Here is a 12,100-nt window from a genome sequence, read left to right as displayed (position 1 = left end):
GACCAAGCCGCACAAAAGTTATCGTGTGGAATTTTTAATTAGGCTTCCATTTTTCCATAAAAGCCAATCAAACTCGAGGTTGACGCCCCCAAACCGGAAGTGAGGTCATATCTTGGCAACCATTTGATATCATGACGTCAAACTTATAACACAGACTCAAGACTGGAAAGGTAAGAGGCCCAAGAAGTTTGGTGACGTTCGGCCTATAGGTGGCGCTGTATGTAGCAAAAATGCATTTTTGCTCATATCTTTGGACCCCTTGGTCCAAATATCACAAATGAGGTACCAATGGAATCCCTGGATGCAGCTTAGGTCAATGCACATCATGACGTCATCTGCGCCATCTTGGATTGTCCGCCATTTTGAATTTAATCAAAAACCTTCAAAACGCATTTCAGGCCACTAAGATTGTCCAATCTCCACGAGACTTGGCACATAGAATCTTCAGACCAAGCCGCACATAAGTTATTATGTGGATTTTTTTATTTCACTTCCGTGTAACCGCGGCAGCCAATCAAACTCCATGCCAACGAGCAAATGGGACATTTGGCCGTATCTCTGCGATGCATTGATGTATCGATGCCAAACTTGGTGCATGGACTCACGACGCCTTCCTGAGCGGCCCAAGCCTTCCCTATTGTGCCACTCTGCTAGGACCCCCACATCGCTGCTTGCAGCTATATTTATTAATCCGTTTCTGCTGCAATTGAAGTCTATGGCAGCCCCATGAACGCAATGGTAAAAAGTTGTGAAATTTGGCACACGTAATCAGCTAAGTGCCAAAGCCAATATCAAGAATTTTCATGCCCCAAGAGCTTACTCTCTAGCGCCACCAACACGCCAAAGTTCAAAGTGCATTCAGCCTAATAACTTTGGACTACTTGGTCCAAATTTCACAAATGAGGCATCGTTGGAATCCTTGGATCATAACGAGTCCAACGCACCCTATGACGTCAATTTGCGTATGCTTAGATTTTCCGCCATTTTGAATTTTATCAAAAAGCTTAAAAAAGCATTTCAGGTCACAGAGATTGTCCAAGTATCACGAAACTTGGCACATAGACTCTTAAGACCAAGCCGCACAAAAGTTATCGTGTGGAATTTTTAATTAGGCTTCAATTTTTCCATAAAAGCCAATCAAACTCGAGGTTGACGCCCCCAAACCGGAAGTGAGGTCATATCTTGGCAACCATTTGATATCATGACGTCAAACTTATAACACAGACTCCAGACGGCTAAGGTAAGATGCCCAAGAAGTTTGGTGACATTCGGCCTATAGGTGGCGCTATATGTAGCAAAAATGCATTTTTGCTCATATCTTTTGACCCGTTGGTCCATATTTCACAAATGAGGTACCAGTAGAATCCCTGGATACAGCCGAGGTCAACACACTTAATGACGTCATTTGCGCCATCTTGGATTTTCCGCCATTTTGAATTTAATCAAAAACCTTCAAAACGCATTTCAGGCCACTAAGATTGTCCAATCTCCACGAGACTTGGGACATAGAATCTTCAGACCAAGCCGCACATAAGTTATTATGTGGATTTTTTTATTTAACTTCCGTGTAACCGCGGCAGCCAATCAAACTCCATGCCGACGCCCAAATGGGACATTTGGCCGTATCTCTGCGATGCATTGATGTATCGATGCCAAACTTGGTGCATGGACTCACGACGCCTTCCTGAGCGGCCCAAGCCTTCCCTATTGTGCCATTCTGCTAGGACCCCCACATCGCTGCTTGCAGCTATATTTATTATTATTGGGGGTCCTAGCAGCGAAGCTGCAGGAACCCATTGAGTTAGTAGCTTTTCCTATTATTATTGGGGGTCCTAGCAGCGAAGCTGCAGGAACCCATTGAGTTAGTAGCTTTTCCTATTATTATTATTATTATTATTATTATTAATCCGTTTCCGCTGCAATTGAAGTCTATGGCAGCCCCATGAACGCTATGGTAAAAAGTTGTGAAATTTGGCACACGTAATCAGCCAAGTGCCAAAGCCAATATCAAGAATTTTCATGCCCCAAGAGCTTACTCTCTAGCGCCACCAACACGCCAAAGTTCAAAGTGCATTCAGCCTAATAACTTTGGACTACTTGGTCCAAATTTCACAAATGAGGCATCGTTGGAATCCTTGGATCATGTCGAGTCCAACGCACCCTATGACGTCAATTTGCGTATACTTAGATTTTCCGCCATTTTGAATTTTATCAAAAAGCTTAAAAAAGCATTTCAGGTCACAGAGATTGTCCAATTATCACGAAACTTGGCACATAGACTCTTAAGACCAAGCCGCACAAAAGTTATCGTGTGGAATTTTTAATTAGGCTTCAATTTTTCCATAAAAGCCAATCAAACTCGAGGTTGACGCCCCCAAACCGGAAGTGAGGTCATATCTTGGCAACCATTTGATATCATGACGTCAAACTTATAACACAGACTCAAGACTGCAAAGGTAAGAGGACCAAGAAGTTTGGTGACGTTCGGCCTATAGATGGCGCTATATGTAGCAAAAATGCATTTTTGCTCATATCTTTGGACCCCTTGGTCCACATTTCACAAATGAGGTACCAGTAGAATCCCTGGATAAGGACGAGGTCAACACACTTAATGACGTCATTTGCGCCATCTTGGATTGTCCGCCATTTTGAATTTAATCAAAAACCTTCAAAACGCATTTCAGGCCACTAAAATTGTCCAATCTCCACGAGACTTGGCACATAGAATCTTCAGACCAAGCCGCAAATAAGTTATTATGTGGATTTTTTTATTTCACTTCCGTGTAACCGCGGCAGCCAATCAAACTCCATGCCGACGCGCAAATGGGACATTTGGCCGTATCTCTGCGATGCATTGATATATAGATGCTAAACTTGGTGCATGGACTCACGACGCCTTCCTGAACGGCCCAAGCCTTCCCTATTGTGCCATTCTGCTAGGACCCCCACATCGCTGCTTGCAGCTATATTTATTATTATTATTATTATTAATCCGTTTCCGCTGCAATTGAAGTCTATGGCAGCCCCATGAACGCTATGGTAAAAAGTTGTGAAATTTGGCACACCTAATTAGCCAAGTGCCAAAACCAAAGTCAAGAATTTTCATGGCCCAAGATCTTACTCTCTAGCGCCACCAACACGTCAAAGTTCAAAGTGCATTAAGCCTAATAACTTTGGACTACTTGGTCCAAATTTCACAAATGAGGCATCGTTGGAATCCTTGGATCATGACGAGTCCAACGCACCCTACGACGTCAATTTGCGTATATCTAGATTTTCCGCCATTTTGAATTTTATCAAAAAGCTTAAAAAAGCATTTCAGGTCACAGAGATTGTCCAATTTACACGAAACTTGGCACATAGACTCTTAAGACCAAGCCGCACAAAAGTTATCCAAGGGAATTTTTAATTAGGCTTCCATTTTTCTATAAAAGCCAATCAAATTTGACGTTGACGCCCCCAAACCGGAAGTGAGGCAATATCTTGGTAACCATTTGATGTTATGATGTCAAACTTATAACACAGACTTACGACCAAGATGGTAAGAGGCCCAAGAAGTTTGGTGACGTTCGGCCTATAGGTGGCGCTATATGTAGCCAAAATGCATTTTTGCTCATAACTTTGGACCCCTTGGTCCAAATGTCACAAATGAGGTATCAATAGAATCCCTGGATAAGGTCGAGGTCAACACACTTAATGACGTCATTTGCGCCATCTTGGATTGTCCGCCATTTTGAATTTAATCAAAAACCTTCAAAACGCATTTCAGGCCTCTGAGAGTGTCCAATCTCGACGGAACTTGGCACATAGAATCTTCAGACCAGGCCGCACATAAGTTATCATGTGGATTTTTTTATTTCACTTCAGTGTAACCGCGGCAGCCAATCAAACTCCACGCCGACGCACAAATGGGACATTTGGCCGTATCTCTGCGATGCATTGATGTATCGATGCCAAACTTGGTGCATGGACTCACGACGCCTTCCTGAGCAGCCTAAGCCTTCCCTATTGTGCCATTCTGCTAGGACCCCCACATCGCTGCTTGCAGCTATATTTAGGCCCGAGCAGCTAAGCGCTGCGAAGGCCTATTGAAACTGAAGGATTTCACTATTATTATTAGGCCCGAGCAGCTAAGCGCTGCGAAGGCCTATTGTATCTGTAGGATTTCACTATTATTATTATTATTATTATTATTCCTGTTTCTTTTCCGCCCGAGATCGCGAATGGGGACGCCTTAACGTATTCGAAAACTCACCAAACTTTACCCAAAATTGTCCCCCGCGTGAAATCAAATGTTTTTAATGGAATCGAAAGTGGGCGTGGCCAAACTGCTCTATAGCGCCACCTAACGTGAGATAGACCGAACCGTACGTCGTAGAGATCTGAAACTCGGTATGTATGTAGATCGCCTCAAATCAAGAACAAAAGTCTCTTGGAGGTATGCTCTAAAACGTACAAGGAGGCGGCCATTTTGGGTCAAAGGGCAAATTTTGGCCATTTTTCATATTTACACACCTCGCAGGAAAATTTTCACGCCCCAGGGATTTTGAGCTACAGACTTCATTTTTGGTCAGTATGCAGATAAGGGATGGGGGAACAAAAGTTATCAGAAGACTTGAGTTTTTGAGCATATTTAGGGGGCTTGGCCAAGCGGCGAACTTGGCGTACTCGCCAGTGTAAACGAAACGCTATATCTTTCACCTAAAAAGTTTAATCTGCACCAAACTTGGTATGAGTCATCCATGTTGGATGCTTGTCAATCCTATGTGGTCATATGCTGACGTCATCTAAGCCCCGCCCCCTCAGAACAGGAAGTCACTTTTTTTACTTGGAAAGCTCCATCTCTGGCCCCCTTCACCTAATCAACATGATCTTGTGTCAGAATACAGATAACAAGTTGGTCTCACTTGCTTTAAAGCAACAACAGTTTTCAGTTGAAGGCGTGGCTCTGGCGGCTTGGTGAAGTCAGACATCACGCCGTTACCATACGTTTGGCTCTAAATTCTACAGTTTTGAGCCCAGATTCACCAAACTCACTGGGATCGGTCCTAATCCACCCCCCAACAGGTGTGCAGTGCAATATGTGATGGGCGTGGCCTAATGCCTCCACAGCGCCCCCTAGAACATCTAAAAATATCAGCCCCAAGCCATGCTTTGAACGACAATGATGAAACTCAGCACACCTGTGCGTCTAGTCAGGACCTACAAAATTGTGTGGGCGTGGCAAAATGGCACATTCCAATCCCTCGCCGTTTGCATACGTTCGGCTCTAAATCTCACACGCATAATTCGATTTACACCAAACTAGATATGAATGACCTTTGTTAACCTCTAAAGAGCCCAATAGGATTATATTGGAGTTTGACTCCAGTGCGCCCCCTAGATAATATAAACAGCTATATCTCCTTTAGAAATCATCCGATCTGCACCATATTTTTTGTGCATTATTACAGAGCAGTGCTTGACACGTTGGCGTGGTATATTTCTGACGTCATTAAACCCCGCCCCCACAAAACAGGAAGTGACGGTAACTCCTGTCTGGAAGGTGACATATCGTTCCAACTTTGAACACGTGCCACTGGTGTCGTACTGACGTGGACTGAAGGCGATTTGAGAGATTCGTCGCACGCTCTGCCCGGTGGACGGGCGCGGGAGACGCGCGACGGCGTCGATGACCACGTCGGGGCGGCGGTGCCGGCGGTCAGGCGGTCGCAAGGCCGGAGCTGCGCTTGGCTGCGAGGGCCGTTATCACTGCTTGCAGTTCTTGTTTTTCTTATGATTCTTTTTCTTCTCCACGCGGAATCGCGAATGGGGATGCCTTAACGTATTCGAAAACTCCCGAAACTTTACCCAAAATTGTCCCCCGCGTGAAACTGCATGATTTTAATGGAGTCGAAAGTGGGCGTCGCCAAACTGCTCTACAGCGCCACCTAACGTGAGATAGACCGAACCGTACGTCGTAGAGATCTGAAACTCGGTATGTACGTAGATCGCCTCAAATCAAGAACAAAAGTCTCTTGGAGGTATGCTCTAAAACGTACAAGGAGGCGGCCATTTTGGGTCAAAGGGCAAATTTTGGCCATTTTTCATATTTACACACCTCGCAGGAAAATTTTCACGCCCCAGGGATTTTGAGCTACGGCCTTCATCTTTGGTCGGTATGCAGTTAAGGGATGGGGGAACAAAAGTTATCAGAAGACTTGAGTTTTTGAGCATGTTTAGGGGGCTTGGCCAAGCGGCGAACTTGGCGTACTCGCCAGTGTAAACGAAACGCTATATCTTTCACCTAAAAAGTTTAATCTGCACCAAACTTGGTATGAGTCATCCATGTTGGATGCATGTCAATCCTATGTGGTCATATGCTGACGTCATCTAAGCCCCGCCCCCTCAGAACAGGAAGTCACTTTTTTTACTTGGAAAGCTCCATTTCTGCCCCCCTTCACCTAATCAACATGATCTTGTGTCAGAATACAGATAACAAGTTGGTCTAACTTGCTTTAAAGCACCAACAGTGTTCAGTTGAAGGCGTGGCTATGGCGACTTGGTGAAGTCAGACATCACGCCGTTACCATACGTTTGGCTCTAAATTCTACAGTTTTGAGCCGAGATGCACCAAACTCACTGGGATCGATCCTAATCCACCCCCCAACAGGTGTGCGGTCCAATATTGGATGGGCGTGGCCTAATGCCTCCACAGCGCCCCCTAGAACATCTAAAAACATCAGCCCCAAGCCATGCTTTGAACGACAATCATGAAACTCAGCACACCTGTGCGTCTTGTCAGGACCTACAAAATAGTGTGGGCGTGGCTTAATGGCACATTCCAATCCCTCGCCGTTTGCATACGTTCGGCTCTAAATCTCACACGCATCATCCGATTTGCACCAAACTAGATATGAATGACCTTTGTTAACATCTAAAGAGCCCAATAGGATTATATTGGACTTTGACTCTAGTGCGCCCCCTAGATCATTTAAACAGCTATATCTCCTTGAGACATCCTCCGATCTGCACCATATTTTTTGTGCATCATTACGGAGCAGCGCTTCACACGTTGGCATTGTACATTTCTGACGTCGCTAAACCCCGCCCCCACAAAACAGGAAGTGACGGTAACTCCTGTCTGGTAGGTGGCATATCGCTCCAACTTTGAACACGTGCCACTGGTGTCGTACTGACGTGGACTGAAAACGATTTGGGAGATTCGTCGCACGCTCCGCCTGGTGGACGGGCGCGGGAGACGTGTGACGGCATCGGTGACCACGTCGGGGTGGCGGTGCCGGCGGTCAGGCGGTCGCAAGGCCGGAGCTGCGCTTGGCTGCGAGGGCCGTTATCACTGCTTGCAGTTCTTGTTATTATTGATCTACTTTCTGCTGCAATTGAAGTCTATGGCAGCCCCATGAACGCTATGGTAAAAAGTTGTGAAATTTGGCACACGTAATTAGCCAAGTGCCAATCACAAACTCAAGAATTTTCATGGCCCAAGAGCTTACTCTCTAGCGCCACCAACACGCCAAAGTTCAAAGTGCATTCAGCCTAATAACTTTTGAATACTTGGCCCAAATTTCACAAACAAGACATCATTGGAATCCTTGGATCATGACGAGTCCAACGCACCCTATGACGTCAATTTGCGTATACCTAGATTTTCCGCCATTTTGAATTTTATCAAAAAGCTTAAAAAAGCATTTCAGGTCACAGAGATTGTCCAATTATCACGAAACTTGGCACATAGACTCTTAAGACCAAGCCGCACAAAAGTTATCGTGTGGAATTTTTAATTAGGCTTCCATTTTTCCATAAAAGCCAATCAAACTCGAGGTTGACGCCCCCAAACCGGAAGTGAGGTCATATCTTGGCAACCATTTAATGTTATGACGTCAAACTTATAACACAGACTCAAGACTGCAAAGGTAAGAGGCCCAAGAAGTTTGGTGACATTTGGCCTATAGGTGGCGCTATATGTAGCCAAAATGCATTTTTGCCCATATCTTTGGACCACTTGGTCTAAATGTCACAAATGAGGTACCAATGGAATCCCTGGATGAAGCCGAGGTCAATGCACATCATGACGTCATCAGCGCCATCTTGGAATGTCCGCCATTTTGAATTTAATCAAAAACCTTCAAAAAGCATTTCAGGCCTCTGAGATTGTCCAATCTCGACGGAACTTGGCAAATAGAATCTTCAGACCAAGCCGCACATAAGTTATCATGTGGATTTTTTTATTTCACTACCGTGTAACCGCGGCAGCCAATCAAACTCCATGCCGAAGCGCAAATGGGACATTTGGCCGTATCGCTGCGATGCATTGATGTATCGATGCCAAACTTGGTGCATGGACTCACGAAGCCTTCCTGAGCGGCCCAAGCCTTCCCTATTGTGCCATTCTGCTAGGACCCCCACATTGCTGCTTGCAGCTATATTTCCTATTATTATTGGGGGTCCTAGCAGCGAAGCTGCAGGAACCCATTGTGTTAGTAGCTTTTCTTATTAGGCCCGAGCAGCTAAGCGCTGCGAAGGCCTATTGTATCTGTAGGATTTCACTATTCTTTTTTTTTTTTTTCTCGCTTCTTTTCCGCGCGGAATCGCGAATTTGGAGCCCTGAACGTATTCGAAAACTCCCCAAACTTTGCCCAAAATTGTCCCCCGCGTGAAACTGCATGATTTTAATGGAGTCGAAAGTGGGCGTGGCCAAACTGCTCTACAGCGCCACCTAACGTGAGATAGCCCGAACCGTACGTCATAGAGATCTGAAACTCGGTATGTATGTAGATCGCCTCACATCAAGAACAAAAGTCTCTTGGAGGTATGCTCTAAAACGTACAAGGAGGCGGCCATCTTGGGTCAAAGGGCAAATTTTGGCCATTTTTCATATTTACACAACTCGCAGGAAAATTTTCACGCCCCAGGGATTTTGAGCTACAGACTTCATTTTTGGTCAGTATGCAGTTAAGGGATGGGGGAACAAAAGTTATCAGAAGACTTGAGTTTTTGAGCATGTTTAGGGGGCTTGGCCAAGCGGCGAACTTGGCGTACTCGCCAGTGTAAACGAAACGCTATAACTTTCACGTAAAAAGTTTATTCTGCACCAAACTTGGTATGAGTCATCCATGTTGGATGCATGTCAATCCTATGTGGTCATATGCTGACGTCATCTAAGCCCCGCCCCCTCAGAACAGGAAGTCACTTCTTTTACTTGGAAAGCTCCATCTCTGGCCCCCTTCACCTAATCACCATGATCTTGTGTCAGAATACAGATAACAAGTTGGTCTAACTAGCTTTAAAGCACCAACAGTTTTCAGTTGAAGGCGTGGCTATGGCGGCTTGGTGAAGTCAGACATCACGCCGTTACCATACGTTTGGCTCTAAATTCTACAGTTTTGAGCCGAGATGCACCAAACTCACTGGGATCGATCCTAATCCACCCCCCAACAGGTGTGCAGTCCAACATTTGATGGGCGTGGCCTAATGCCTCCACAGCGCCCCCTAGAACATCTAAAAACATCAGATCCAAGCCATGCTTTCACCGACAATCATGAAACTCAGCACACCTGTGCGTCTTGTTAGGACCTACAAAATAGTGTGGGCGTGGCAGAATGGCACATTCCAATCCCTCGCCGTTTGCCTACGTTCGCCTCTAAATCTCACACGCATCATCCGATTTACACCAAACTAGATATGAATGACCTTTGTTAACCTCTAAAGAGCCCGATAGGATTATATTGGAGTGTGACTCCAGTGCGCCCCCTAGATAATATAAACAGCTATATCTCCTTGAGACATCATCCGATCTGCACCATATTTTTTGTGCATCATTACGGAGCAGCGCTTGACACGTTGGCGTGGTATGTTTCTGACGTCGCTAAACCCCGCCCCCACAAAAAAGGAAGTGAGAGTAACTCCTGTCTGGAAGGTGAGATATCGCTCCAACTTTGAACACGTGCCACTGGTGTGGTACTGACGTGGACTGAAGGCGATTTGGGAGATTCGCCGCACGCTCCGCCCGGTGGACGGGCGCGGGAGACGCGGGACGGCGTCGATGACCACATCGGGGCGGCGGTGCCGGCGGTCAGGCGGTCGCAAGGCCGGAGCTGCGCTTGGCTGCGAGGGCCGTTATCACTGCTTGCAGTTCTTGTTATTATTGATCCGTTTCTGCTGCAATTGAAGTCTATGGCAGCCCCATGAACGCTATGCGAGAAATTTGTGAAATTTGGCACACGTAATCAGCCAAGTGCCAAAGCCAAAGTCAAGAATTTTCATGCCCCAAGAGCTTACTCTCTAGCGCCACCAACATGCCAAAGTTCAAAGTGCATTCAGCCTAATAACTTTGGACTACTTTGTCCAAATTTCACAAATAAGGCATCGTTGGAATCCTTGGATCATGACGAGTCCAACGCACCCTATGACGTCAATTTGCGTATACTTAGATTTTCCGCCATTTTGAATTTTATCAAAAAGCTTAAAAAAGCATTTCAGATCACACAAATTGTCAAATCGTCACGAAACTTGGCATATAGACTCTTCAGACCAAGCCGCACAAAAGTTATCGTGTGGAATTTTTAATTAGGCTTCCGATTTTCCATAAAACCCAATCAAACTCGAGGTTGACGCCCCCAAACCGGAAGTGAGGCCATATCTTGGCAACCATTTGATATTATGACGTCAAACTTATAACACAGACTCAAGACCAAGATGGTAAGAGGCCGAGGAAGTTTGGTGATGTTTGGCCTATAGGTGGCGCTATATGTAGCCAAAATGCATTTTTGCCCATATCTTTGGACCATTTGGTCCAAATGTCACAAATGAGGTACCAATGGAATCCCTGGATGCAGCCGAGGTCAAAGCACGTCATGACGTCATGAGCGCCATCTTGGATTGTCCGCCATTTTGAATTTAATCGAAAACCTTCAAAAAGCATTTCAGGCCTCTGAGAGTGTCCAATCTCGACGGAACTTGGCAAATAGAATCTTCAGACCAAGCAGCACATAAGGTATCATGTGGATTTTTTTATTTCACTTCCGTGTAACCGCGGCAGCCAATCAAACTCCACGCCGACGCGCAAATGGGACATTTGGCCGTATCTCTGCGATGCATTGATGTATCGATGCCAAACTTGGTGCATGGACTCACGCCGCCTTCCTGAGCAGCCCAAGCCTTGCCTATTGTGCCATTCTGCTAGGACCCCCACATCGCTGCTTGCAGCTATATTTGGGGGTCCTAGCAGCAAAGCTGCAGGAACCCCATTGTGTTTGTAGTTATTCTTATTATTGATCTACTTTCCGCTGCAATTGAAGTCTATGGCAGCCCCATTAACGCATTGCGGGAAAGTTGTGAAATTTGGCACACGTAATCAGCCAAGTGCCAAAAGCAAAGTCAAGATATTTCATGGCCCAAGTGCTTACTCACTAGCGCCACCAACACGTCAAAGTTCAAAGTGCATCCAAATGCATAACTTTGGACTACTTGGTCCAAATTTTATAAATGAGGTATTGCTGGAATTGTTGGATTATGACGAGTCCAATGCACCCAATGACGTCATTGGCCTATGTCTACAATGTCCGCCATTTTGAATTTAATCAAAAAGCTTAAAAAAGCATTTCAGGCCACGCAGATTGTCCAATCTCCACAAAACTTGGCACATAGAATCTTCAGACCAAGCCGCACAAAAGTTATCATGTAGAATTTTTAATTAGGCTTTTGAATTTGCATAAAATCCAATTAAAGCCAAGGTAGACGCCGCCAAAGCGGAAGTGAGGCCATATCTTGGCAACCATTTGATGTTATGACGTCAAACTTAGAACAAAGACTCAAGAGCCCTATTGTAAGAGGCCCAAGAAGTTTGGTGATGTCTGGCCTATAGGTGGCGCTATATGCAGGAGAAATGCATTTTTGCTCATATCTTTGGACTTATTGGTCCAAATTTCACAAATGAGACATCACTGGAATCCTTGGATCATGTCTAGTCTAACGGGTCCTATGAGGTCATTGGCCAAATATTACAATTTCCGCCATTTTGAATTTAATCAAAAAGCATAAAAAAGCATTTCAGGCCACGCAGATTGTCTGATCTCCACGAAACTTGGCACATAGAATCTTC

This window comes from Odontesthes bonariensis, chromosome 11, assembly GCF_027942865.1.
Source record: "Odontesthes bonariensis isolate fOdoBon6 chromosome 11, fOdoBon6.hap1, whole genome shotgun sequence".
In the NCBI taxonomy this organism is placed as follows: Eukaryota; Metazoa; Chordata; class Actinopteri; order Atheriniformes; family Atherinopsidae; genus Odontesthes; species Odontesthes bonariensis.
The sequence above is the reverse complement of the archived record's forward strand: the minus strand, read 5'-3'. Positions refer to the sequence as shown.